General features: G+C 46.2%; 1 long non-coding RNA gene across 1 annotated transcript; it reads left to right on the forward strand.

Annotated features, from left to right (window-relative positions):
* The first annotated feature begins 692 nt into the window (after positions 1–692).
* On the forward strand, positions 693–22,306 carry LOC122387904. The gene is made up of 2 exons (XR_006257712.1): positions 693–918; positions 20,828–22,306. It is a non-coding gene; the product is annotated as an uncharacterized LOC122387904 (long non-coding RNA).
* The last annotated feature ends 1,102 nt before the right edge of the window (positions 22,307–23,408 follow it).

Raw genomic sequence — 23,408 nt, forward strand, 5'->3', positions numbered from 1 at the left:
TATAAACGCTTTAGAATGGACAGGGTGTCACTGGCTAAAGTTTGGGTACCGAAAACGGCTATTACCTAAATGCAAAATGGTTTTCATGCATTTCAGTCAATTGTATATTGTCGGTCCCAGTGGCCGAGCTAAAAAAAAATCGGTAGTGTTTTGCATCTTTTACGCCCTAAGAAACTACACCATCTATCGAAGTGGGCGGGCTTATTTGAATGGGAGGGCGCATTATGCACGAATCGTGTGCTTTCGTTTATTTTGGACTTTTTTTACCACATCCACTGTTGGTATCACTATTAATATTATCTAATGCCGTGAATACGACAGCATTCCATTTATAAGATTGGGCCAATGGAGTCGCGCCCTGCGAGCTCGGTTTTCCACTGGGCCGCTACAGGCCAGGAAGTCGGTCTTCGCCTGAGGGCAGGACAAAGGTCAGCGAGGGAGCGCGGGGTCAGCCAGGTATCGCCAAGTGCCGAGCGAAAGCCGCTCCCTCCCCTCTCTTCCCCTCTTCTCCCCTCCCCACCTCGGTATAGATGGGGAGGGACCGAACTGCCAATGATATGCGAGCGGTCAAGGCCGCTCGCGCGGCAGCGACCCTGGCGGCCGGGTGCCGCAACTGGGATTCAGCCAAGTTACCGATTCGCCTCCTGTGGGAGAGCCAAACCAGGGGACATACTTTTTAGACATACTGTACATAGTCGGCGCTCGGCTGCCGGTGACGCCTCCTCTGCGCGCAGTGCGGCGCCGCCGGCGCTCTCTGCCGCTTCTCGCAGGAGGGCGGCCCCATCCCGGTCAACAAGAACCTGTGGTCGCTGTCGTTTGTGCTGGCGCTGTCGGGCCTGGCGTCGGCGCTGCTGGCCGCCCTGCACCTGCTGGTGGACGTGTTCGCTGTCTGGCGAGGCCGGCCCTTCCACTACGCCGGTGAGCGCGCCGCGCCGGGGACGAGCCTCAGACAGCTAATTCAGGACGCTCTCAAAGTAGCATTTGTTCAGCTGCTAAATGCGGCATTATATACATTATCCCTCGCCCTGGCAGGGCATTTTTCATAACACGGCCTGGCAGGGGGGGGGGGGGGGGTCGATGCGATCTCCCCTTGCGATTGGCTCCTATGGCACTTAGAAACACTAAATTTGGTAGGTAGGTGGACCTCCTGGAGTTCTCACCGCTGTGCAAATTTTGTTGCTCTAGGTCATTATTTAGGGGGGTTTTGGGGGGTATGAATGTAAAAATTTCGCCAAAAACAGGTCAAAAGTTCTTCGCTTATAACTTTTTATCTAATGAAGATAGAGCAAAACGAAAAGCACCAGTGAACTCAGCACGTAAAGGCGCGTCGAATGATATACTTGTTTGCTTGCTTAATTCGTATATGATGTAAGATAAAAACACCAAAACCACCCAACGTTTCGTGTTATTCACTTTTTCATTCACTTTTTCACTTTATTCACTGCTTGCTTGCTTACGTGTACTTAAAAGTTAGCACATCTTAACCCTGTTCCGGGCGGGGGGGGTCCTTTAGGGCCCTCCCCATTCAGGTTTTTCTTGTGCCATTGCCAAACGCCGCAAGACTGAAAGCTCATACTCGGTGACTTTTTCTAAACATTTATTGCGCACATTTTGACAAAAAAAGTTGCCGTGTCAGGTCAGGTCAGGTCACCAGAGGCGGTTTGTTGACCACCACGTCAGAAAAGTTTGCAATCACGCCAGAGCTAGAGTTTTTGACTTAGCAGTTTCTTCTCTTCAGGTTTTAGTAAGGGTACCAGTATGTACAATTTGTATATCTCAGAATTTTTATATCTGTGACCTGAGGTCAGGCCAGACTCGTGACCTTTACATTGCAAGCCTATGGGAAAATATTGAAACGCCTCCTGCTTCGTTTAAACGAGTCAAAACCACCCAATTCTTTCGGTATTATGGAAGATTATCTCATCGGTGATGATCCTGGTGCCGATCATTGACAGGGGCACCGGGAAAGCTCATATGAGGTCATGTGACGTCATAAATCATTTTTCTGTCAATAAATCACGACATGATGGTGCTTAAGACTTGTAAGTGGTACCAAACTGCTCGCCTGGTCAAGACGCGTCGTTTGGTATGCAGCATGACCATACCCCACAACCTCATTGATGAATGACCTGACCTTGACCTCGGGTCAAATTTCAAATTGACCTGTGAAGGTCATCGCATGCTTATTTCGCATCGCCTCGACGAGAGCAACAAAAAATGTACTAATTTTATGTCTCTATGTGTCTTAGTTTAAAAGTTATATAAGCAACTTATTCCAAAACATTTTATCGTTGATGGCCTCTGGTGACCTCAATATTGACCTGACCCGAAAATGTTTTGTGTAAAAGTTGTAGATCTTTAAACGACCTATCAAACGCCGTTTGCCGTTTGTCGGTCCGATATGTAGTTTTTGAGATCAAAAGGGGGGCCGAAAAGGCCCCCCCCGCCCAGAATCGAACCGTTCAGAGCCCGCCCGGAATAGGGTTAAGTATAACTTAAGTCTTAAGAATGGTCGAAATGCTTAATGTTGCATATCATTCGACTCGGCTCTTCAAGCGGAACAGAATGATACCATTTTGAAAGCTGTATATTTATTATGTGACAAGTTATTGGCACAAACGTCATTTGACACCTGTTGACCTCATTTGACCTGACCCATGGATAAGTACACCAAACAAAGAAGCATCAAGTGACATAATGTTATGTACTGATGTGTTTCAAAGCACAAAAGTGATAGAACGAAGCGGAAATCTCCAGTATTTTCCGAATTGAATATTTTCCCATAGGCTTAACCCGGCAGGCGGTGGGCCTCCCGGCCACCTTCCGCGCGGTGGGGGGGGGGGCATTTCCCCCCCCCCGTATCTCCGAAACTACTGGACGGATCCGGAAAATTCAAGCGGCGTTCGATAGCCCTGTCAAATTTGTTGAAGGAACCCAAATTTCATTGACCTTGGGGTCACCGATGACGTCACAGGTCAGGTCAAAGATAAAATGTTTCACCGTTCACGGGGCTTCTAGGGAAAGCGCTATAACACCGAGTAAAACGCATTTTGTCGAAAATCAGCGATAGGGCGTCAGTTGTCTAGTACATATGTTGCTATTAGAGGTCACTGGTCATACCAGGTCAGGTCACAGGTCAGGTCACCAAAGGTCACCACATGAACCCAACTTTACTAAGGTGGTGCGATGCATGCTTTATGGCCAGTTTTTCATTTCCAACTCAATGGTGTTGGTTATAAGACCATCAGGTACGGTTTAGGTCACTTTCTGGTGGAGGTCAGGTCAAAAAGGTCAAATTTCAAAGTTGATATTTTTGCATAAAATGGGTATTGATTCGATGCAGCTCGTCACGGGGAGTCTAATGGTGGTCTTTGTTGTGCGCTACGAGGTCTAGAACTGCTAAAAATTGTGTTCGAAAATTTGACGTCATCAGTTTTGAAGTTTTTTCGCTATAACTTGGCCAAAAAAAAGAGGTATCGATCTAAAATTTGGTATGTAGATAGAAGGCGGTAGGGACTATCACATATCTTCCGGTTTTTCGAAATTCAAAAAACTTTTTGGATTTTTCGGCTTTTATATTAAAAAAATCTATTTTTTTTATTTTTGGGGGCAAAATCCAAAAGTTTCAGAAATCCGAGAAAGCAGTTTTGTAGCCCTCTAAATTCTACATCTTTTTTGTTGAAACATTTTTCTGTATCTCTAAAGCAGGCCTGACAGCTCTTCTCGCGAAACCTTTTTTTGGTCGAAAATAGCAAAAATGACGTCACCCTGACGTCATTAGCGTCCAACCTAGCAAAGCCTTTGGAAAAGTTTTGGTCACAATGTGCATTGTGCAATAGCTATTCACGGGAGGGTAGGGTAGGGTGGGGTAATTTGAACATATGAGGCAATTTGAACATAGTGTGAATAACAAAAAATTACGGAAAATCCATAAGTGGCATGACAATAAGACCAATGAGAGAAATTATCATAACTAAAAGGGCTATCATATGAACGGGGTTTTAAGTTTCAGGGAATGAACATTTTGACGCACAGTGTAAAAAATCAATTTTGCAAGGGAAAATGCCTTACAACACGTCATTGCAACTTCATTGCAGCGCAAAATTTTGCATTGCTAGCGCCTAATACGCAACGGCTTTTGTTGTACAATGACCTAATCAGTGCCTTCAATCCAAGAAATTTGCCTTTGAACTCTGTTTTTAAAAATGGCAAAATAACTTTTAGCGTGGGGTAATTTGAACATAGTATGAAAATGTCAATGAAGACAGGGATAGCTCCGAAAAAACAACGCTTCCAGTTTTTTTTGCCAATATTTTCGACCCAAAGCTGTAGCAGATAAGTGATGCCAGTTTTAGAAAACTTACGTCTAATATCCGTCTAATGTCCGGCATTTTCGTTGATTTTCCGTCCAAAAATGTTAAAGTCAACTATTTGTCCAAATATGTCCGAAAATTATGCAGCTATCAACACTCAAAACCGTCATTTATATTGCTTATCATGTAATTTTACCAGCCGAAAAGTGTTTATTATATTGAGAGCTTAACAAGCTTTCCATTCGCCAATCAATGCTACGCACGATTACTTGATAAAGCATGCTTAAGCGTGGCAGGCCATCGTCCAATGTTGTCCAGACTACTATACCTTTGTGCAATCAATTCCGAATTGGACATTATAAAGAATAGGAACTCCGAATGTCCAGGTTCCGATTGGCACCACCATAACAGATGAAGTAAGGTTTGGGAGAGTTTTTATCGAACGGAGATGATAGACGTTCTGTTAATTGAAGAGAGGCGAATTCTGTCAACCGACCGGTGTGCAGCGTGCAGATTTTGATACTCTGCAACTATTATTTTTGTTGTTGTGTTGATTTTTCAAATGAAGGTATGCTTAGAATTGCTCTGCCTATTCGTTTATGGGTCAAACAACATCGGTGCTGGCGGGACTATCGTTTTTATGGCAGGTAAAGGCAGTATGTTCAAATTACCCCACGGTTGGGCAATTTGAACACATCGTGACTTGGTGGAGAAGTGATGCTATGCTATTCAAGGTATGCTCGGCTCGTCCAAAAATGAGGCTTGCATGGTGAAAGCAAGTGACACATGCGCTACTGAAACAGTTTTTCTTCATCCAGGGTTGAGCTGGAATTTGGTACAACGGAGAAAACGTAAAAATATGTTCAAATTACCCCACACTACCCTACTGAAAGTTTGGTGACGATCGGCGCAGCGGTTCTCGAGATATATCGAAAAGACTAAAGGGGGGGGGGGCAAAAAAATGCCCCCCGCCCACCACCTGGAAGGTTAACATTACGACGTAATGACCTCTATCTAACTGACCTCAGGTCAGTGACATATAAAACGAACTATATGTTATACAACTCGGTGAACTTAGCACATCCTGAAAGTTTGAAGGAAATCAGTCTAAAACTGTGAGTTGGACAGGTGCATAAATAAAATTAAAATTTGACCATGGTCCATGACCTTGTACCGGTTTTTCTGACAGGTGACCTGAGCCAAAGTCACCCGGACCTGAAATTTTCAGGTCATATGTAAAGAGGCTGCCCCATAGGCTGTGCCAAATTTGGCGGCGCTGCACGCCGCCTGTTTTACGCTATCTTTGAAAACCCTTAGGGGGGGTCGCATCGACACCCCCCCCCCCCCGCCAGGGCGAGGATTATACATTTTACGGCTAATTCGCTGAGTTCAAATCAGGGCCTCCTCTAACATGTTAATTGGGGGGGGGGGGCGTGGCCCACGCGGCCCATCCCCCCTCCAGTGGAGCTAAAATCGCGTCACGGGGGGGGGGGGGCAGGCAGTTAAACCAATCATATATAACGGCGAAAAACTTCCACTTCAAGCTAACCAGACACTCAGCAATTCTTCACCATCATCCACTTTCATAAGGAGTAATTTTAGTTTTCTTATATCGTTTGGTTGGGTCCCTTCGGTCTGCTGAGATCATTTCAGATCCGCCTAGGAGACGAGCGGATGGAAGCTTGCAATCCAACACCGACTGTCGCCTAAAAGGGACCAAGTCAATCCCTTTGAGAAGGAAGCGTCTCGGTGGGTGGTCCTCTCAATCAAACGCTGAACACGGAGAAGTATGATTATTGGTTAGGGTAAAAGGACGGGCATTAACCCACGAGCCGCTGGGGGGGGGGGGGAGCATAAAGTTGCCCCTCTTTACGTTTTGTGGAATATCTCCGAAACCTGATCAGCTACGAACGTGAAACTTGGCATAGCTTCACATGAATACCTAGGCAATGTTTGAGAAAAAAGTTCGGTGGTTGTAGCACTAAAGATGACGTCACAGTGACGTCATAAAATTTTGTCGTTTACCGGTATGGACCGTTTCTGATGTCGCTGAGCATGAAACTCAACTGTAAATGAACCAGACAGCACCTGCTGTCATTCTAAAACATCTAAGTATACAGGGTGTCCCATAATTACCCGAACATTGTTAATTAGCGTATAAATTAATAAGGCAAACATGATTGCGCTTTTTTCTTTTTATCGTCCTATATAGTCAACTAGGGTGGCTGTGAAATAGCACATGCAATAGGTACGCTTGGTACAAGATCAGCCGACAATGATGGAAAATGCCAGCCATTGCTGGTCTCAGTTGTTTTACGGGTCTGCCGAAACTGGGTGTAGGTCTGTTTTCTTTGACCTCTTGCCGGAGGATAATACGATCGTATAAGATAAACTTAACATCAAAGTGTTCCCAGGCCATAAGGCATTATCCCCCAAAACAAAAATTTCTGCCTACACCACTTTAGCCGCGTTTTTTTACATCTGAAGTGGAGAAGCTCCATGTCTGAACATGGCGCGACCTTTGGCTTCCAACAGATTTGGTTTCCAAAACAAACCCGTTCATGGCCATTTAGTTCCTGGGCCCTGGCATCCAGTTTTTGTACTGGTAGAATATTACCGCAGTATAGTACTCTGTGCTAACGGTTGTCCTTGGGCCATCATGTCAAGCCGAACGAGTGCACGGTGGCTCAAAATGTCTCACAATTTGATTTTTGACGGGTGCCTGGCCGTCTCTGCTGTTGGGGCGTTGTAGCCATCTGACGTTCACACACGCCTTTTTCGGGCGGTTCAAATGACAGAATACCTTCGCTTGACCACAAAGTGTGCTTCAATATACTTTTTTGTTGTATATGTTATGCTTTTGGGATGAATTGTAGTGATTTTCGCTGCTTTTCCCGTAGTTGTCGCATATTTTCCAGGCGAAGGACCCCAAATTCCAAAATTTTGTCGAAGATAGTGGTGGAAAGTAGACTGATGTTCTTTAGATAATCCTGATATATCGTTAAGCTAGTTTTTAGCTAGATCGGTGACGTTTGTTGCCCATGACAAGCAACCACCCGTTTGACAACTGGTGCATGGCCCTTTTTGGCCGAGCCTAAGCTTGTCAATCAGGTTTATCTCTTGCTCTCTCTGGCTTCGTTAGCTGATATAATAGCTTAAATGTTTAGGTCTTTCCTTGATTCCAATTTAGGCAATTAGTCTCAGCGTGAATCCTACATAGGTGTGGTCTGAGATTCTAAGCACGACCACCCCGGTCTACCACAGGCTGCAGCCCACGGGTCACTTTGGATGAGTGAGTGAACCTGTATATATGTTACAGGGAGTTTGAGAAATCCGTAAGTTTGCAAACTCCCTAGGGAGTTTGCAAACTCCTTGACCCGTCAGTGATTTTGCAAACTCACTAGGGAGTTAACAAAGTCACTAGGGAGTTTGAGAACTTTCAGAGCGATTGGGACAAATAAAATCAAGTGTGTAAGATGAGGGTGGCATACCTCATCTTACCTCGTCCGTGATGTTAAAAAAGACGGCTAGTGGTACGGCCTAATGCCTATATAACCGTCGCACGCTGTCAAAAAGCTTTCAGATCCTTTTTACAAAAAAAAAAAATAATACTACTCGCGGCTATGCAAAGGGGAGGCTCGGAGCAGTTCGGAGCAACGTGCTCCTCCGTTCCGTCGTTTCCATCCTCAGGATACTGAAATCCTCCTCCACGCCGAAACCCCACTCCGGGCTGGACAGGCACCTTTATCTCATCGGGGCTGCTTCCTTGGAGCGACACCGCTGCTCCCGAAGGAGCACACCCCGTAGCCGGGTGCAGAGACTGCTTGGGGGGGGGGGGGCTGGTCCGACCCCCGCCGAAGCTAGTTGGTAGCACTGCTGCTCCACGGCGTACATTTCCTACCAGCCCATAGGGTTTACATGTTAAATGGCCTGCTTTCGGCGAGCGATATCTCGGCCAATATTTGAAGAAATTAATAGCTCTTAGTCTCAGATGATGGATCGACGAATTTTCTTTTGACAATTCTTTTACCATTTTTCACGAAACCCAGCCGATCTTCTACAGCGTACAGGGTAAAGATTTCTCTGCACGCCAGCACCCGTGACGCGCCTCTCCGGTTGTCGGCGCGCCGGCCTCGGTAGCGAATCGGACTACGGATCCGAGGATCGTGAGTTCGAATCCTGGGAGTGGCACGCGATTTTGACTTGAATTTAACCCGCGCCCTGCTGGGGGGGGGGGTGTTTGAACACCCCCCTTGTGGTTTTTCGCGAATATCTCAAAAACCGTTTTTGGTACACCTTATCATACATCAATTCTACACATGTTGTGAAAAGTTCAGACCAAGGTCATTCAAGGTCAGGTCACCAGGTCACTTGAAGTGGCCTCACCTCATAAAAAGTTTCAATGTCTGTCATACGTCATAGCTACACCGAGTGACCGATCGCTTTGAAACTTTCAGCGATTGCTAAGAGCAATAGCATGTACAAAATGTATATCTCAGAATTTTGATATCGATGACCTAAGGTCAGGTCAATTTTGCGACCTCCCCATTCCCAGCCAGCAATTTTACTCCGGGCCCAAGCAGGCTAAAGTGCGGCTTGCCCGAGATTTTAGTCGGGCTAAAGTCGGCTAGGTGGGCTAAAGTCGGCGTATGACACAAAAACGCCGACTAAAGCCCATGCTCCGCCGGAAGTATGCCCGCTCTGCGAGCTCCGGATAGCCGTAGCTTAGCCCTAGTTGTGCGACGATTGGCGGTAGCCCGATGTAAGCCCGAGCAAAACCTGACTGGCGCAGAAATGCGCATGCGTGAACAGCCGATCAAGTATGGCTCAGCTCCGACTTTACTCCAGTTAGCCAAAGGAGACAACCAGCTTGATCAGCCCGCGCTCCGCCCAAGTTGAGCCTGCTTTGATTGCGCGGGCGGATGTCGGGCTGAGCTGCAGCTGGCCACACTCGGGCATAGCTGCGGCATGCCCAAGCTCAGCCCAAGTAAAAAATGCATTGGTTTTGATCGAAGTGGGCAAATCCAAGCTAAGCCCAAGCTGCCCGACGTTTGCCATAGTTTAGCCCAAGCGAATTGCTGGCTGGGTTATAAGTCAATGGGAGAAAATTGAAATGCCCCTCTTTTGGACGAAAGACATTATAAACACTCCCTAACACCGCATTACAAGTGGTTTAGACACACTGAACATGAAAATGGTGTCCGTGACCCTTATTTGTGCCCTGAGGTCATCTTAGGTCACGAATGGCATCTAACAGTTCTTTGCAAATAACTTTTGATAGAGGCATGCTAGAGCGATGAAAACGCCTTATATGTGTTCAGCTCGACGATACGGATCGACTGATATGCAACATGACCCTTTCCGGTCAGGTCATGACCTTGACCTGAGGTCAAATTTTCAAGTCGACCTTTGAAGGTCAAGTTATAGTTCATTCGATGCGTCTTGACGAGAGGAACACGATGCCGGTAAAAGTAAGCTCGTACAAGGCTTGGGTCAAAAGTTATTGCAGAAAAACTATTTCCGAAAAAAAATCGGCTATTTTTGCAGTTTTTGCCCCCTGCAGGCAAAACCGTTGACGTTAGGTCAAATCTGAGAGGATTACTCAGAAAGGGCGTTAATAGGGCTATCGAATGCACTTTTCCGCGGCGCTGTAGCTCTATTGGTTCCCGAGTTATGCGTTAGCTTCTTGGAAATTTTCGACATTCGACCTGGAAATCGGCGAAATTTTTGCCTTTAATGACCTCTGGTGACCTGACCAAAAAATTGACCGAATTGATTTCGTCATTATTTTTTACGCTCTTTCGAACGCCGCCTTCCGCGTATCGCTACGTGGCCCAGGAGCCGAGTTACAAGGGGGGGGGGTGTTCAAACACCCCCCCAGCAGGGCGTGGAAATCCAGGACCCCCAGCCGGGCGCGGGTTAATGATGTAGGTTCTTGAATGATTGTATAATCGATGAATAATAGCTAATCTAATGTAGCTGCCCACTAATCGGCCTCCTGAAACCTGTTATTCAAGAAATTTAAGAAATGAATGTCGCGTGCGCGTCATGACTGCCTACCATAAACGCTACCATATCCTAGTTTGAACTAAACTTTTTCTAGTCCCGACCACATATAGTAGGTTTTCTAGTAGTTATCCTAGAAATTCCTACCAAAATTTGTCCTACCCTTCACTCAATATACCCTGTGCTGGTCGGCCTGTCCATTCAGACGGGCTCAGCCCCGCCGACTCTCTAGGGTGCCCGCCCAGATCAATGTCTCCCCAAATTCCTATCATCCTTCCGGCTCTGATATGATCTTGTCAGACCGAAAGGGCCTAACCCAACAAAAAGCAAAAAACAAACAAACAAGCAACGTGCTCCAGTCGCAGCTGGCTGCCAGCAGCGCCGGCTCTCGATGACACGTCTATGGCGGAATGGGAATGGATGTGAATTGGTGCGTGTGCCTATACTTAAGCATAAGTGACCAACTAAGCTGTTTCTTCTTTGATATACCTATTGAGCCTGACTCTGGAATATCCACACTTCAGTTGAACGGATCTAATTGGGACGTGAACTAAGTAAATTTATGACAAGCGGCGGTACATGCTTGGATGGATGGATCATTGAACAGTGTAAATAAAAAGTATTTATGGGGCGCATATGATATATAAGCTTTTTGTCAGCGTGCGAGCCCTACAGCTAGCCGCCTTTGTTTTAACCCGCGCCCCGTTGGGCTCTGCCGAGCAACGCGCCCTGTTTCGGGGGGACCAATTTGGCCCCCCTAAGATCTCGAGAACCACGCAACCTAGCGACAAGCGGCAAACGGTGTTGGATAGCCCCATCAGGGAACTACCTTGTGACCCAATTTTATTGACCTAGGTCAAACTGATGACGTCACAGGTCAGGTCAAAGGTCGAATTTTCACCGTTTACAGGCGTTTCAAGAAATGCGTTGTAAAATCGAGTAAAATGCATTTCGTTGAAAATCATCGATGGGGAAATGTTCTTCAAACACATATTTTGCTATTTGAGGTCACTGATACCAGGTCAGGTCACAGAGGTCAGGTCACTGGGGGTCACAATATGAAAGTGCGATGTAATACATGTTTTATGGTCCATTTTACATGACAAATGCGATTATGTGGTCAGGCAGCCTTTGGGGCCAGCTTAGGTCACGTTTTGGTCAAGGTCAGGTCAAATTAGGTCAAATTTCAAAGTTGATATTTTGCATAAAATAGGTATCGAGTCGATGCAGCTTGTCACGGGGAGTTCAATGGTGGTCTTTGTTTTACCCTACGTGATCTAGAATCGCTAAAAATTGAGTTCAAAAATTTGACGTCATCATTTTTGAACAGTTTTTTTCGCTATAACTTGGCCAAAAAACGAGATATCGATCTGAAATTTGGTGTATATAGAAGAGCGCAAGGACTATCACATATATTCCGGTTTTTTCGAAATTCGGATTTTTTGGATTTTTTTTTAGTTTTTCTTAAAAAAAAGTTTTTTTTTTATTTTTGGGGTCAAAAACCCAAAATTTTGAAAATCCGAGGTAGCAGTTTTGTAGCGCCGCTTTTTGTCTACTAGACCATATAAAGAACTTTGAAATTGCTTGGTAACTGTAGATTTGGTGAGCGTTTCAAGATTGCATGTTTTTTGCTCATTTTTGCTCGAACATGACCTCAGTTTGACCTCAATAACTCCTGACCTCAGGTGACCTAAGACTTGAAATGTGGTGTGAAGGTGTCAAATTGATGCCCGGGAAGGTACTGAAAATTTGGCGGCGCTGCGCGCCGCCGTTTTCTTGCCATTTAGGAAAAACCACAGGGGGGCCAAATAAGCTCCCCCAACGGGGCGAGGGTTAAATTTTACAGAAATGTGGGTCGCCTTTACACGTAGGTCGTACTAACATTTGGACATGGTGCGGCCGGGGATGTGCCCTTGGCGCGTGCTCGCGTGCCCGTAGGGTTAACCCGCGCCGGGCCGGGGGGTGTTTGAACACCCCCCCCCCCTGCGGTTTTCCGCAGATATCTCAAAAACGGCGGCGCGCCGTTTTTAGCACACCTGTTCGTGCATCTTTTCCGCACATGTTGTGAAAATTTCAGACCCAGGTCACTTTAGGTCAGGTCACCAGGTCACGCCAAGTGACCTCACCTCATAAAAAATAAGAATGCTAGTCATAGCTACACCAATTGATCGATTGCCTTGAAACTTTCAGCGATTGATTAGAGCAAGATTATCTATAAAAGGTATATCTCGGAATTTTGATATCGGTGACCTAAGGTCAGGTCAATTTTGCGACCTCTCCATTATAAGTCAATGGGAGAAAATTGAAAAGCGTCTGTTTTGCACGAACTCTATTCTAGACACTATCAAACATCGAAATGTAGGTAAAATGGACACCCTGAACCGGAAAATGGTAACTGTGACCCCTCGTTATGTCCCCGAGGTCATCTCAGGTCACGAACAGAATCTAACAGTTTTTCGCTAATAACTTCTGATAGAGACGTGCTAGAGCGCTGAAAACGCCTTAGATGTGTTCGGCTCGACGTTGCGGATCGACTGATATGCAACATGACCTTTTCCGGTGAGGTCATGACCTTGACCTGAGGTCAAATTTTCAAGTTGACCTTTCAAGGTCAAATTATAGTTCATTCGACGCGTCTCGACGAGAGGAACACGATGGTGGCAAAAGTAATGTCGTGGCTCTTTTGAGCCAAAAGTTATTGCCGAAAAAACGTGTTTCGTAAAAACGGCTATTTTTGAAGTTTTTGCCCTCTGGAGGCTAAACCGTTGACCTGAGGTCAAATCTGAGGACATTGTTCAGAAAGGTCTGTAAAAGGGCTATCGAATGCGCTTTTCTGCGGCGCTGTAGCTCTATCGGTTCCCGAGATAGCCGTTGGCAGTTTCCAAAATGTTGAAATAGTGGACATTTGACCTTTCGTGACCTCTGGTGACCTGACCTTTGACCTGACCCAAAAAATGACCGAAGTGTTTTCGTCCTTATTTTTGACGTTCTTTCGATTGCCGCTTACCGCGTGTCGCTACGTGGCCCAGGAGCCGAGTTAGAAGGGGGGATGTTCAGACACCCCCCTCCCCCGGCCCGGCGCGGAATCTCAGAGCACCGGCCCGGCGCGGGTTAACATTAGAATTGGCAAAAACACGCTATAGCTCGAGAACGGTGAGGGCTACGAGGGTGAAATTTTCACGCCAAGTCGGACGTCTGCACTAGTGATGTCAATCGGTTACCGAAAATTTCGTTTACCGAAAAGATATGCTGACCGATTCGGTAATCGGTCGGTCATGCCCCCCAAAAATCGGACACTTTCGGTCACCCTGCCAGTGAAACCATTTTCAAAAAGAGAAAGTATTCCATTTTTGCCTAGTTAAAATGAAATTTATTGGGATGTTAATGATAAAGAGTTGCAAAATTTCCCCCAAAAGCTACAAGAGATGCCACATTTTGGCAACTTCAGTACCCATCCTGATCCCACCCAGCAGGCAGCAGCCACCCATTGTGCAACCACAACTACAAGCAGGCTAATTTTGACTCAGTTGGCCCCACAAATACACACAATTTCGAAACTCAATTCCAGTCTAACTGTTAAGATATCACCTGTAATCAAAGAAGTATTGCCTGCAAAAATCATTATACAGTGATCAAAAATGCAAGGACAAAAAGAACTTGAACTACTGAAATGTGTTTCTGAAGACTGGACAGTTAGCACTAAGCACTTAGCAGTGATCACATTTCAATTTACATTTCACAGGTGTGCTACTATTCCACATTCTCCTTAAATATTGCAGGTACCAACCAAATGTTTGAAATCTAGATGACCACAACATAAAAACATAGGAATCTTGATAAAAACTACAGAGGACCATGTCCGCTTTCTGGAATCTTCCACATCATCTCCAAACACAAGGGATTTTGAAACAGATGCGCCATAACAGAGACTTTAAACCAGCTGATTAAGTTGCTGCAAAAAAGGTTTTGGATTGTTGCTGCCTCGTGAATGATTTTATTGATGTAAATGGTCCAACACGATTTTGATTTGAAGTCTAATGAAAACAACATTGTTAGTGTAATTCACTACAAGAAAATTAGTTTCACTTCAATAATTCAACCAAAAGGGCATATAAATAAATATTACGTCATCGTCTTACATCCTTTAGTTAGGGAAGAGAGGATCTTAAAACTGTCAATCCTTGGTTCTACTTGGGTTCTACTGGGTTCTACTATTGTTTTGCGCCACTTTGTTAATTTTGTCTGCATATTGTGTTTTCTTGTAAAGATAAGACAAAGTGCCAGTTTAATGAATTTTCATTTCATTTTTGGGACGAAATTCAGGCTCAGAGCTACTTAATACCTGCCTTTTCAGCTGGATTTTCAGTGTCAAATTCTTCGTAGAGTGTCTCAGACCACATCTCAATTCTCAAGACTCAAGGCCAGTTTCCAAGCAGTGTTGATGTGTTTTGTGGTGTTTTGATTCTGTCTTTTCCCCTAGGGAATGTTGTCATGAACATACCTATTACCAACCATTGGACTTACTAATTGATCGTGCTTTTGCACCATGAATGAGTATTCTTCCTTACATAGACCACAGCAGATTCTTGACAATTTTGATTAACCAAATCTGTGAAATGCTGAGGTCCATGTGTTCCTAGTCTACCCATAGCAATGTAACTTCTACCACAAAATGTATTTTGCAGTGGCTAGGAATCGACTGAATTTGGACTGAAATGCCATTTCCCATTATTTTCCATCCGAATTTACCAATTATTTTAATTTTGGGGTATTTCGGTCAAATTTCGGTCAAATTTTGGCTTGGGATGTTATCGGTCGGTATTCGGTCGGAAATTTTTCCCAAATTTTGGTTTCGGTCGGTATCGGTCAGACATTTTTTGGAAAATGACACCACTAGTCTGCACTCATTTGTCGTATCACTCGTATTGAATTTTCGAGGGTTGGGTGGGGCCCCATTTTAACCCGAAAAAGATGTAATTACGGAAATGTTTGTACTGCATTTAAACGACAAAACATCATAGTTTATCAAAATAAAAGAAAGAGCTTTACAACTGGGGCATTCCACGATAGATCGTACCACTTTTTTCCAATTTGACACCCTCATCTCTCGGAATTTGACGAGAATTGGTCTCAGGGGTAATCAGAGGCTCTGAGTCCACCTGTAACAATTTCAGGCTTATCAGATAAGTATTTTTTGAGTTATGGTGTATAACATTTTTTCGATCTTGCTTTGCAGCGCTAAGTTTGGCGGGCTGTAACTCTAAGACGGATTATTCAAATGCCAAATGTTATATAACATTGAACATGCAATGAAGCAGAGATTAATATGTATTTTTGAAATTTCGAAAAATACGCTATTTTTGATATATGACATATCGAGTTTTCTTTCATTTGTATTTTTTGGACTTTGGGACCAATTTTTTTTGAATTTTCATTTCTTAAAAAAAAAACATTTGGCTCATTGTTAAGAAGTATGCAAAAAATTAGGAATGTGTTCTTTCTATAAATGTATTTATTTTACGCCACGATAACGGTTTCGAATAGTGATTTCGGTAGGGGAGCTTACAAATGGCGTGGTAAAGCTGCCTAGTGACATCACGGGTTACTGAAATTTCAATTTAAGTCTGAGTCATCTGAAAAAAAGTGAAAAGAGGGTTCATCCAACCCTCTTTCCTATAAGCGCGAGGGTGAAAAATGCTGTTTGGTTCTGACATTGTTTTGGACGCCAATGACCATAGCTGTCCGAGATGAAAGCTACAGGACGCATACATGGTGTCCTCCAGAGGTCTCACAACTTGTATATCTGGGAATTTTTCAAGGTTACATAAGGTCAGGTCGGTCACGTGACATCACTGTTATAAATCAATGGGGAAATATAAAAAACTGTTATTTTGGCGCCGAGAATAATCTAAAACAGGGGTCGGCAAATGGTGGGGCATGCCCCCTTTGGGGGTAATGGAGCCCTTTCGGTGGGGGTAATGAGGGATTCTGAGAAAACTTATCTTTTTGGAGTTAGTGGCTCCATTGATGAAACATTCGTGACTGTTGCATTCCAGGGTTCAAAGATTAGCCCCGGTCAAAGGCACAGCACACATTGATTAGATACCAATTTTCACGTAGCTGCTCGCCTCACCATCTCAACGCGGCTCCGTACAGTCGTACAAAAGCAGCTGCAATTTTTAACCGTCGCCCGTCTGTTGGCGTCTCCACAGCCGCTAACGTAAGGGGGAGGAGTCGATCGGACCCCCGCGGCCTCTCGGACTCTGAGATGGAGCTGTGCAGAAAAAAACGAGCGTATTACCCGTGACTATAGGAAGCCGCTGCTGCCCATTTTTAAGGTCCTTCGTCATTTCGTCTCATTCAGGAGGTCAAAGATAAGTGTCGAGAAAATCGGGACCCGCTATAACTTCTTGAAGTGAGATTTTATGGCTCAAGATGATCTCCAGAAAAAGCTCATAAGCCAATCATGATCATTATGGGTCCAGAGGCCACTTTACCGACATAAAAATAGCCGCCTGCCGGAATTTTTCGCCTAAAGACCGCTTCACATACGGTAAAGCGTAAATACGGTAAGCGGTAAAGCCCTATCCACTTAAATGCTCATCGCGCTTACTCATCGTATGTGAAGCGCATGCTCATCGTATATGCAGCGCTTTTTAGGCAAAAACTTCGGCAGGCGGCTATTTTTCTGTTGGTAAAACTGGCCTCAGGTTTTCCCAGGCAGGTAAAGAAAAAAAATGCTTGGCTCGAGGGTACAATTTGGTCGTGATCCAACGGCTTTTACGTGAGCTTTTAATGAAAAAACACCCGCCGCCCCTATATGTACAAGGGTTAAATGGGATATATTAAATACTTTGTGGAGGAAGTGTCATGTTTTAAATTTGATGCATCGGAAATGCAGAAATACCCAAAGAGTTCCAGAAAGGTACGGAATTTCAGTAAACTTGGTTGTGTCAGCAATGGGGTCTGGTAGGTGGGGGTAATGGCCCTGCCTGGCGCCCAAAAAGGGGGCACAACCCCGAATGACCTGCCGACCACTGATCTAAAACTATCCCACGTACATGGTATCGTGATTTCATGCACTCCTTGCAAAGTTCAATGCTTTACTTTTGCATTGTTAACCTTGCGTGACGTCATTTATGACGTCACTAGGGTCGTACGAGTTTTTCGTCAATAACTCCGGATCAAATGGAGCAAGAGGGTCGGGAAAGCCACCAATGGACTCGGAAAGACCTTCCGAATCGAATGATATGCCATATGATACCCTTTGCCCAGCTTCGTGACCTGAGGGGCTCTGACCTGACCTTAACCCGAGGTCAACTACTTAAGTTGACCTCACCCTAGCAAAAAGTATACCATTCGATGCACCTGAGCTAGGCGAACACAATGATGCCAAAATCGCGGCTCTGCGGCCATTTTTTGCGAAGTTATTTACTAAAAACCGAACCCGTAACTTCAGTCACGTGACCTGACCTCAGACGCTACCGGTTAACCTGAGACCTTAAAATCGGGTACCAATCGCTGCGACTTGTAACGGCACACACGCTTGTTTTTTCCGCGAGGCTCTAGCTCTATTAGAAGCGAAACGGCGTGCTGGGGTCGTATCAACCCCTCCGAAACCCATTTTGTTTGCGGGAAAATGAGGAACTTATAGAAAGAACACCTTTTTAATTTTTTGCATGTCGATTTGCAATGACATGAAGTTTATTTTGAAAAAATAAAAATGTGAAAAATTTTGGTCCCAAAAGTCATTAGGTAGAGGCAAATGAAAAAAGGTTATGGTTTTTGTTCAATAATGAATTTTTTTCTTTGGAATTTTTAAATAGTAATATTAATTTTTGATTCATCGCAAGCTTAGTGTTGTTAACTTTTTGTTGGTTGCTTAACCCGTTCTTGAGTTATAGGCCATCAAACTCACCGTTACATACCGAAGTTAAAAAAATGTAATGCAATATAACTCAAAAAGTTTTGATCTGAGTAGTCTGATATTTTGCCAGGCGTCTTTGGGGCCTATGATTACCCCTAGGACCGATTTTCATTAAAATCTGAGAGATGAGGGTGACGGGCCTGGTACGATCTATCGTGGAATGCCCCAACTGCAAACGTGTTGGAACCAGATGATAACAGGCAAAAAATGTTACAATTGACCCGATACTGGCAGAAATGGAGCTATTATGATATCGCTTGTTGATAACTAAGTATGGCGTGCTTCATAAATGATCGCCGCATAGAGAAACAACCGTTTAATTACGAAAATGTCTTATATTTTACTCATAATAACAATCTGAGCCCAAAGTCCGCTTATATTTGGAGTTTGTACCGTAACATTTTAATGAAACAAATTTCAACAAATCCTCTGTGAAAAGGGTGGCCTCCGTTGACCCATGCTTTACTGCCATCACAAGTTACCGCACGGTGACCGCCTCCCCATCCCTCCGCAACCACTCCCCTCGTCCCGCCGCGATGGCTGCCACCGCGTGTCAGGCTCCGGTCATTGCTACCAGTGGCCTTCAAACTTTTCCGCTCAACCGCGGCTGGGACTAGTGGTGCCCTCTCCTCCGAGTCGCGATACTTTCAAGGGAGACTACACCTTTTTTCGATCCGAATCGGCATCTGGTCAGCTAGTTTCGGCAGATCTGCATTAGGAACGTCAGCTGGAGTGCGCTTTCGACAAACCACGCCTCAAACTCGGCATAGTGCAGCAGCGTGACATGGGGCATTTAATGTCGACAATGAGCGTGATTTCGACACTGGCCAATGGATTTCGGCACACGGCATAGGACTGTGACATCGGGCATTGGAAAAAGGCAAATTTCATTTTACAATGGCAATGGTCATGCAGTTTTGTTGGCGGTATAACAAGTTAAATCGAACAAATTGCAAACCATATTTTGTACATTGATGCGTTTCCAATGCTTACCATTGGAATTTTTAGCATTTTTCCTTTTCTTAGACTTTCCTTGGATTAATGGAACACAAAATACGCCAAGACCGTGGTTTTAGGGTCCAAACGTTTTTTTTTCCTGTGGATGGAGGGTGAGTAGGCTAGCAAGCCATGTCAGAGTCGTGAAATGAGAGGATAATGCGGAGGAAGCATTTGGGTGAGTCTACCAGTGACCGGTGAGCTGCGGCGGCTGACAAGGCGCCGGTATAAAACTGTCCCGCCAAGGAAAAGCAGCCAAAGCGATCGATGGGTCAGCCCGCAGGGTTTCCATCTTTCCAGAGGGCAGTTTTTTTTTTGTCCAGAGATACAGTTGACCATGACTGACCACACCGCCGTCCTGCAAACATTGTTGCCTCTCTAGGGTGACACGCCCATTCCCATCTCGACAGACCTGAACCACCCGCGCTGGCGGTCAGCGCCACTCACAATGTGTCGACAGATCGACACAAATGAAAAAATAATATTTTTGTTTTTCATCCAAGAAATACCGCTAAAACATTATCAACTTTAGATGCGTTGAGAGGAGCGAGGCCCCGAGTGACCCTAGTCAGCCTTTGTATTTGCCAGGAGCGTGGCCCCGAATGACCCCCGTCGCCCTTTGGATTCGCCAGTGCTTCCACATTGTCACAGAATGGCACAAGGATGATGACCTAGCATGAGGTCAGCTTGTGTGCCGGAGGCGGGTGATGTCATGGACGAACCGGTGTTTTATTTCCAGAGCGACTGACGAAACCGGTGCCCGATGCCGTATTCCAATGAACGGTTGCCGATTCGGATTAAAAAAGGTGTGGTTACTTAGCAACCAAGCGCCCATATTGAGTGTCTCTTTACAGTACCGTGAAACATTTTAACGCATATTCTTAAAATGCCTTTCCGAAAAGATAAGAGTTGCTTAATTCACTGATGAAATAAATTGACCATTGTCTAGCTAGGCTGCAAGCTGCCGACGTAAAATGCAATATGACAAAACAGAATGCCCTTTGTCGATATTAAATGTCCCTGCCGTTGTTCAATGACCCTGGTCGAATATCAACAGATGCTATTCTAAATCAGCGAAAAGTGTCGAAATGCGTGCTCCAGTGTCGAGTTGTTGGAGTGCCTGTCGAGATAAGGTGCCCGCTGCCGTATTTGAATGAACGGATGCCGATTCGGATCGAAAAAAGGTGTATACAGAGGACGTACTATCAGAGGTTGTTTGACATATCTCCGCACCTGCCGCCAGATGACGCTATTTGATACAGGTGGGGTTATCTGATACAGCATGCGGTGGTTTAGGAAAATCGGGACGTCACTTTGAAAGACGAGGGAACCGGCTCAGTGTGACGCCTTTCAGTGTGAGTGTGACGCCCCTCAGTGTGACGCCGCTCAGTGTGACGCCCCTCAGTGTGACGCCGCTCAGTGTGACGCCCCTCAGTGTGACGCCCCTCAGTGTGACGCCCCTCAGTGTGACGCCTTTCAGTGTGAGTGTGACGCCCCTCAGTGTGACGCCGCTCAGTGTGACGCCCCTCAGTGTGACGCCCCTCAGTGTGACGCCCCTCAGTGTGACGTCTCCGTCTGCGGCCAGGGCTGAACGCCATCGTCCTGTACCTGGGTCACGAGCTGGTGGGCGGCCTGTTCCCGGTGTCGCTGCGCTCCGTGCTGCCGCCAGCCGGCACGCACGCCGCCGCGCTGCTCAACAGCCTCTGGGCCGCCCTCGTGTGGCTGCTGGTCGCCTGGCGCCTCTACAAACATGGCCTCTTCATTGCGCTGTGAGTGCAGCGAATGAGCGCTTTCGGCTGCTGAAGACAGGCCGCGGCTGCAATGGCCGCCTGTGGGCGGAGCGCTATTGGCGGCGACTTTGAGCCGGCGCCACAGCTCGGGCGCCACCTCCACCTCCATCATTAGCCGCAGCTCGTACCATACACCCGGCAACCGACAAGTGCGCTATTAAGGGCTCTCTGTAGATTGTGTAATACTGTGGGTTTGTCTATCCGTACGCTGTAAAAATGTTCACTGATTTCTTAGTTACCCGGCCACTTTTCACCAGCAAGATGCGAGTAGACTTGAAGTCTACATACTCGCATTTTGTTAGTGAAAAGTGAAGTCTACTCACATTTTGTTAGTGAAAAATCGAGTTTACTCAATGTAAACTAAACATTATGTTTATTCAATGCGAGTAAACATAATTGGAGTACTTGAAGTCTACTCGAATTTAATGCAGTGAAAAGTGGGCGAATAACTAGGAAATTAGTAAACACTGTTTACAGTGTAGGAGGTATGTCGAGCATTGAAGGAGGACTGGCGTGGCCGCACGGCGGCTGCCGGCGCGGTGCGGTGCGTCTACTCGGGCAGCGGAGATCAGACGCTGGCCGGCACTCCCACTGGCAGTGTCACCCTGTCGCGCAGGGTCCGTGCGGGCTCTCGGAGCACCTTGTGTTCCTGATCGAAGCATGCAGACCGTTTGTCTGTCTTCGGCTCGTACGTCGCTAGCGGACCCGTGCTGCTGTCAACTTGAGCTTTGCTTATTCGCCGCCTCAGCGCTGGCACACCGTGTCCGTTGTATGCCGTATCGGCCATATGCTGTGTCTGAGCCGAGTACGCCAGCACGGCGGACTGGCCGGCACCGTCCGTGCATGTACAGGCGGGCCACCGGCGGCCGTGTGCGGCCGATGAGTGGCTCTGGGCGCCAAGCTGGTCCGCCCCGCGGCCGGCACCACATGCGTGCCATTACTGTTTAGTATTTACAGTGGAAAGTCCGCCGGCCGATGTCGCCCTGTTACGCGGCTCGTGATTGGCAGGTGTATGGACGTTTATAGCTGGGGAGGATGGAGTGTATGGACGCCGGTCCGTGCCGGTCCGACCATTTACCGGTGCCAGAAGACATGGGCTGTCCGAAGGGGGGAGGAGGCATGGGCCCCTTTTGGTCAAGAAAGGTGCGGCCGTACTATCTTTTGGCCCCACCATTTGCAAACCGAACAAAAGTCTAAGAAGTGTTTTTTTATGTCTAAGTTGATTATACATCTTTGCTTTGCCATCAAATAAATTTATAGACGGTCTCAGTTTCGCATGACGTCTTCTTGGCGGTCGCTGTCCGCGGCCCAGTGCGCGCCATCCTGACAGGGCGCGGGCCGGCCATAGAACGCCCCTGGAGTTATAGCCTTGGGATAACTCCTTGCCTATGCAACATTCTCCACGTACAGGTACTTGGCAGCGATGTTTTGCTAGCAGCAGGCCATAGGGGAAGGTGGGGGAATGGCGATCCCCTAAGCTCTCGTGCATATCGGGAGAAACCAAAGACCTGGAGCACTAACTTTGCTGTCTAAATGCTCTTTTCAGATAATTTCCTCAAATACTTAAGCATAAAATTGGCAATTTTTTTAATCGTTTAAATTTGGTGGACAATTTAAAAAGTCAGCATTTTCAGGGGCAATGCCGCCTACGGGGTAATGGCGCCCACCCCGATATCACATCATCATAGGGTTAACCCTCGCATGTGTGCGGCGTTTGCCAGCTTCTAATGTGTAGGGGGGGGGGGGGGTCGGTTGGACCCCACTTGCCGTTTGGCCCCTGATCGAGCTAGAGCTTCGCGAAAAAAAGCGAGCGTGTTGTCCGTGACGAGAGGAAGCCGATGATACCCAATTTTAAGGTCCTAGGTCATTGGTTGACCTTCCAGGTCAGGTCAAAGACCCAAAGTCGGGAAAATCGGGACCTGTTAGAAAGTCGTAAAGTGTGGCTGCGAAGGGGTTTTTCGGGACGCTGATCGCGAATATCGTGTTAGTTTTGATCACAGATGATGTCCTAAAGCATTTAGACAAGGTCGGGTCAGGTCAGGTCAGGTCAACCAGTAGGGGTCGTGACGGGTATTCGTAGTATGTACAGGTCTCGCGAGATTAAGCGGTAGGTTTTGCACTTTTACATTTCCGGTTATATCTCAGAAACTAATCGATCTACGATGAAGCCATTTTACACGATCATGGCCGGCTTGTTACCCAACAAGTCGATCGCATCTTCAACACTTAGAAGCTCAAGACGACGAAGATATAGCCTGAAGTACACTAAATTTTCTAGGTGCAAAACCTACCGCTAAAACCCGCGAGACCTGTACAGTCCACAGCAGAAGTAATGTGTGGTTTCAGTCATGGGTATGTTCTGCTTCTGAAGCCTAG

The sequence above is a fragment of the Amphibalanus amphitrite genome, unplaced genomic scaffold, assembly GCF_019059575.1.
Source record: "Amphibalanus amphitrite isolate SeventyFive unplaced genomic scaffold, NRLGWU_Aamphi_draft 000302F_arrow, whole genome shotgun sequence".
In the NCBI taxonomy this organism is placed as follows: Eukaryota; Metazoa; Arthropoda; class Thecostraca; order Balanomorpha; family Balanidae; genus Amphibalanus; species Amphibalanus amphitrite.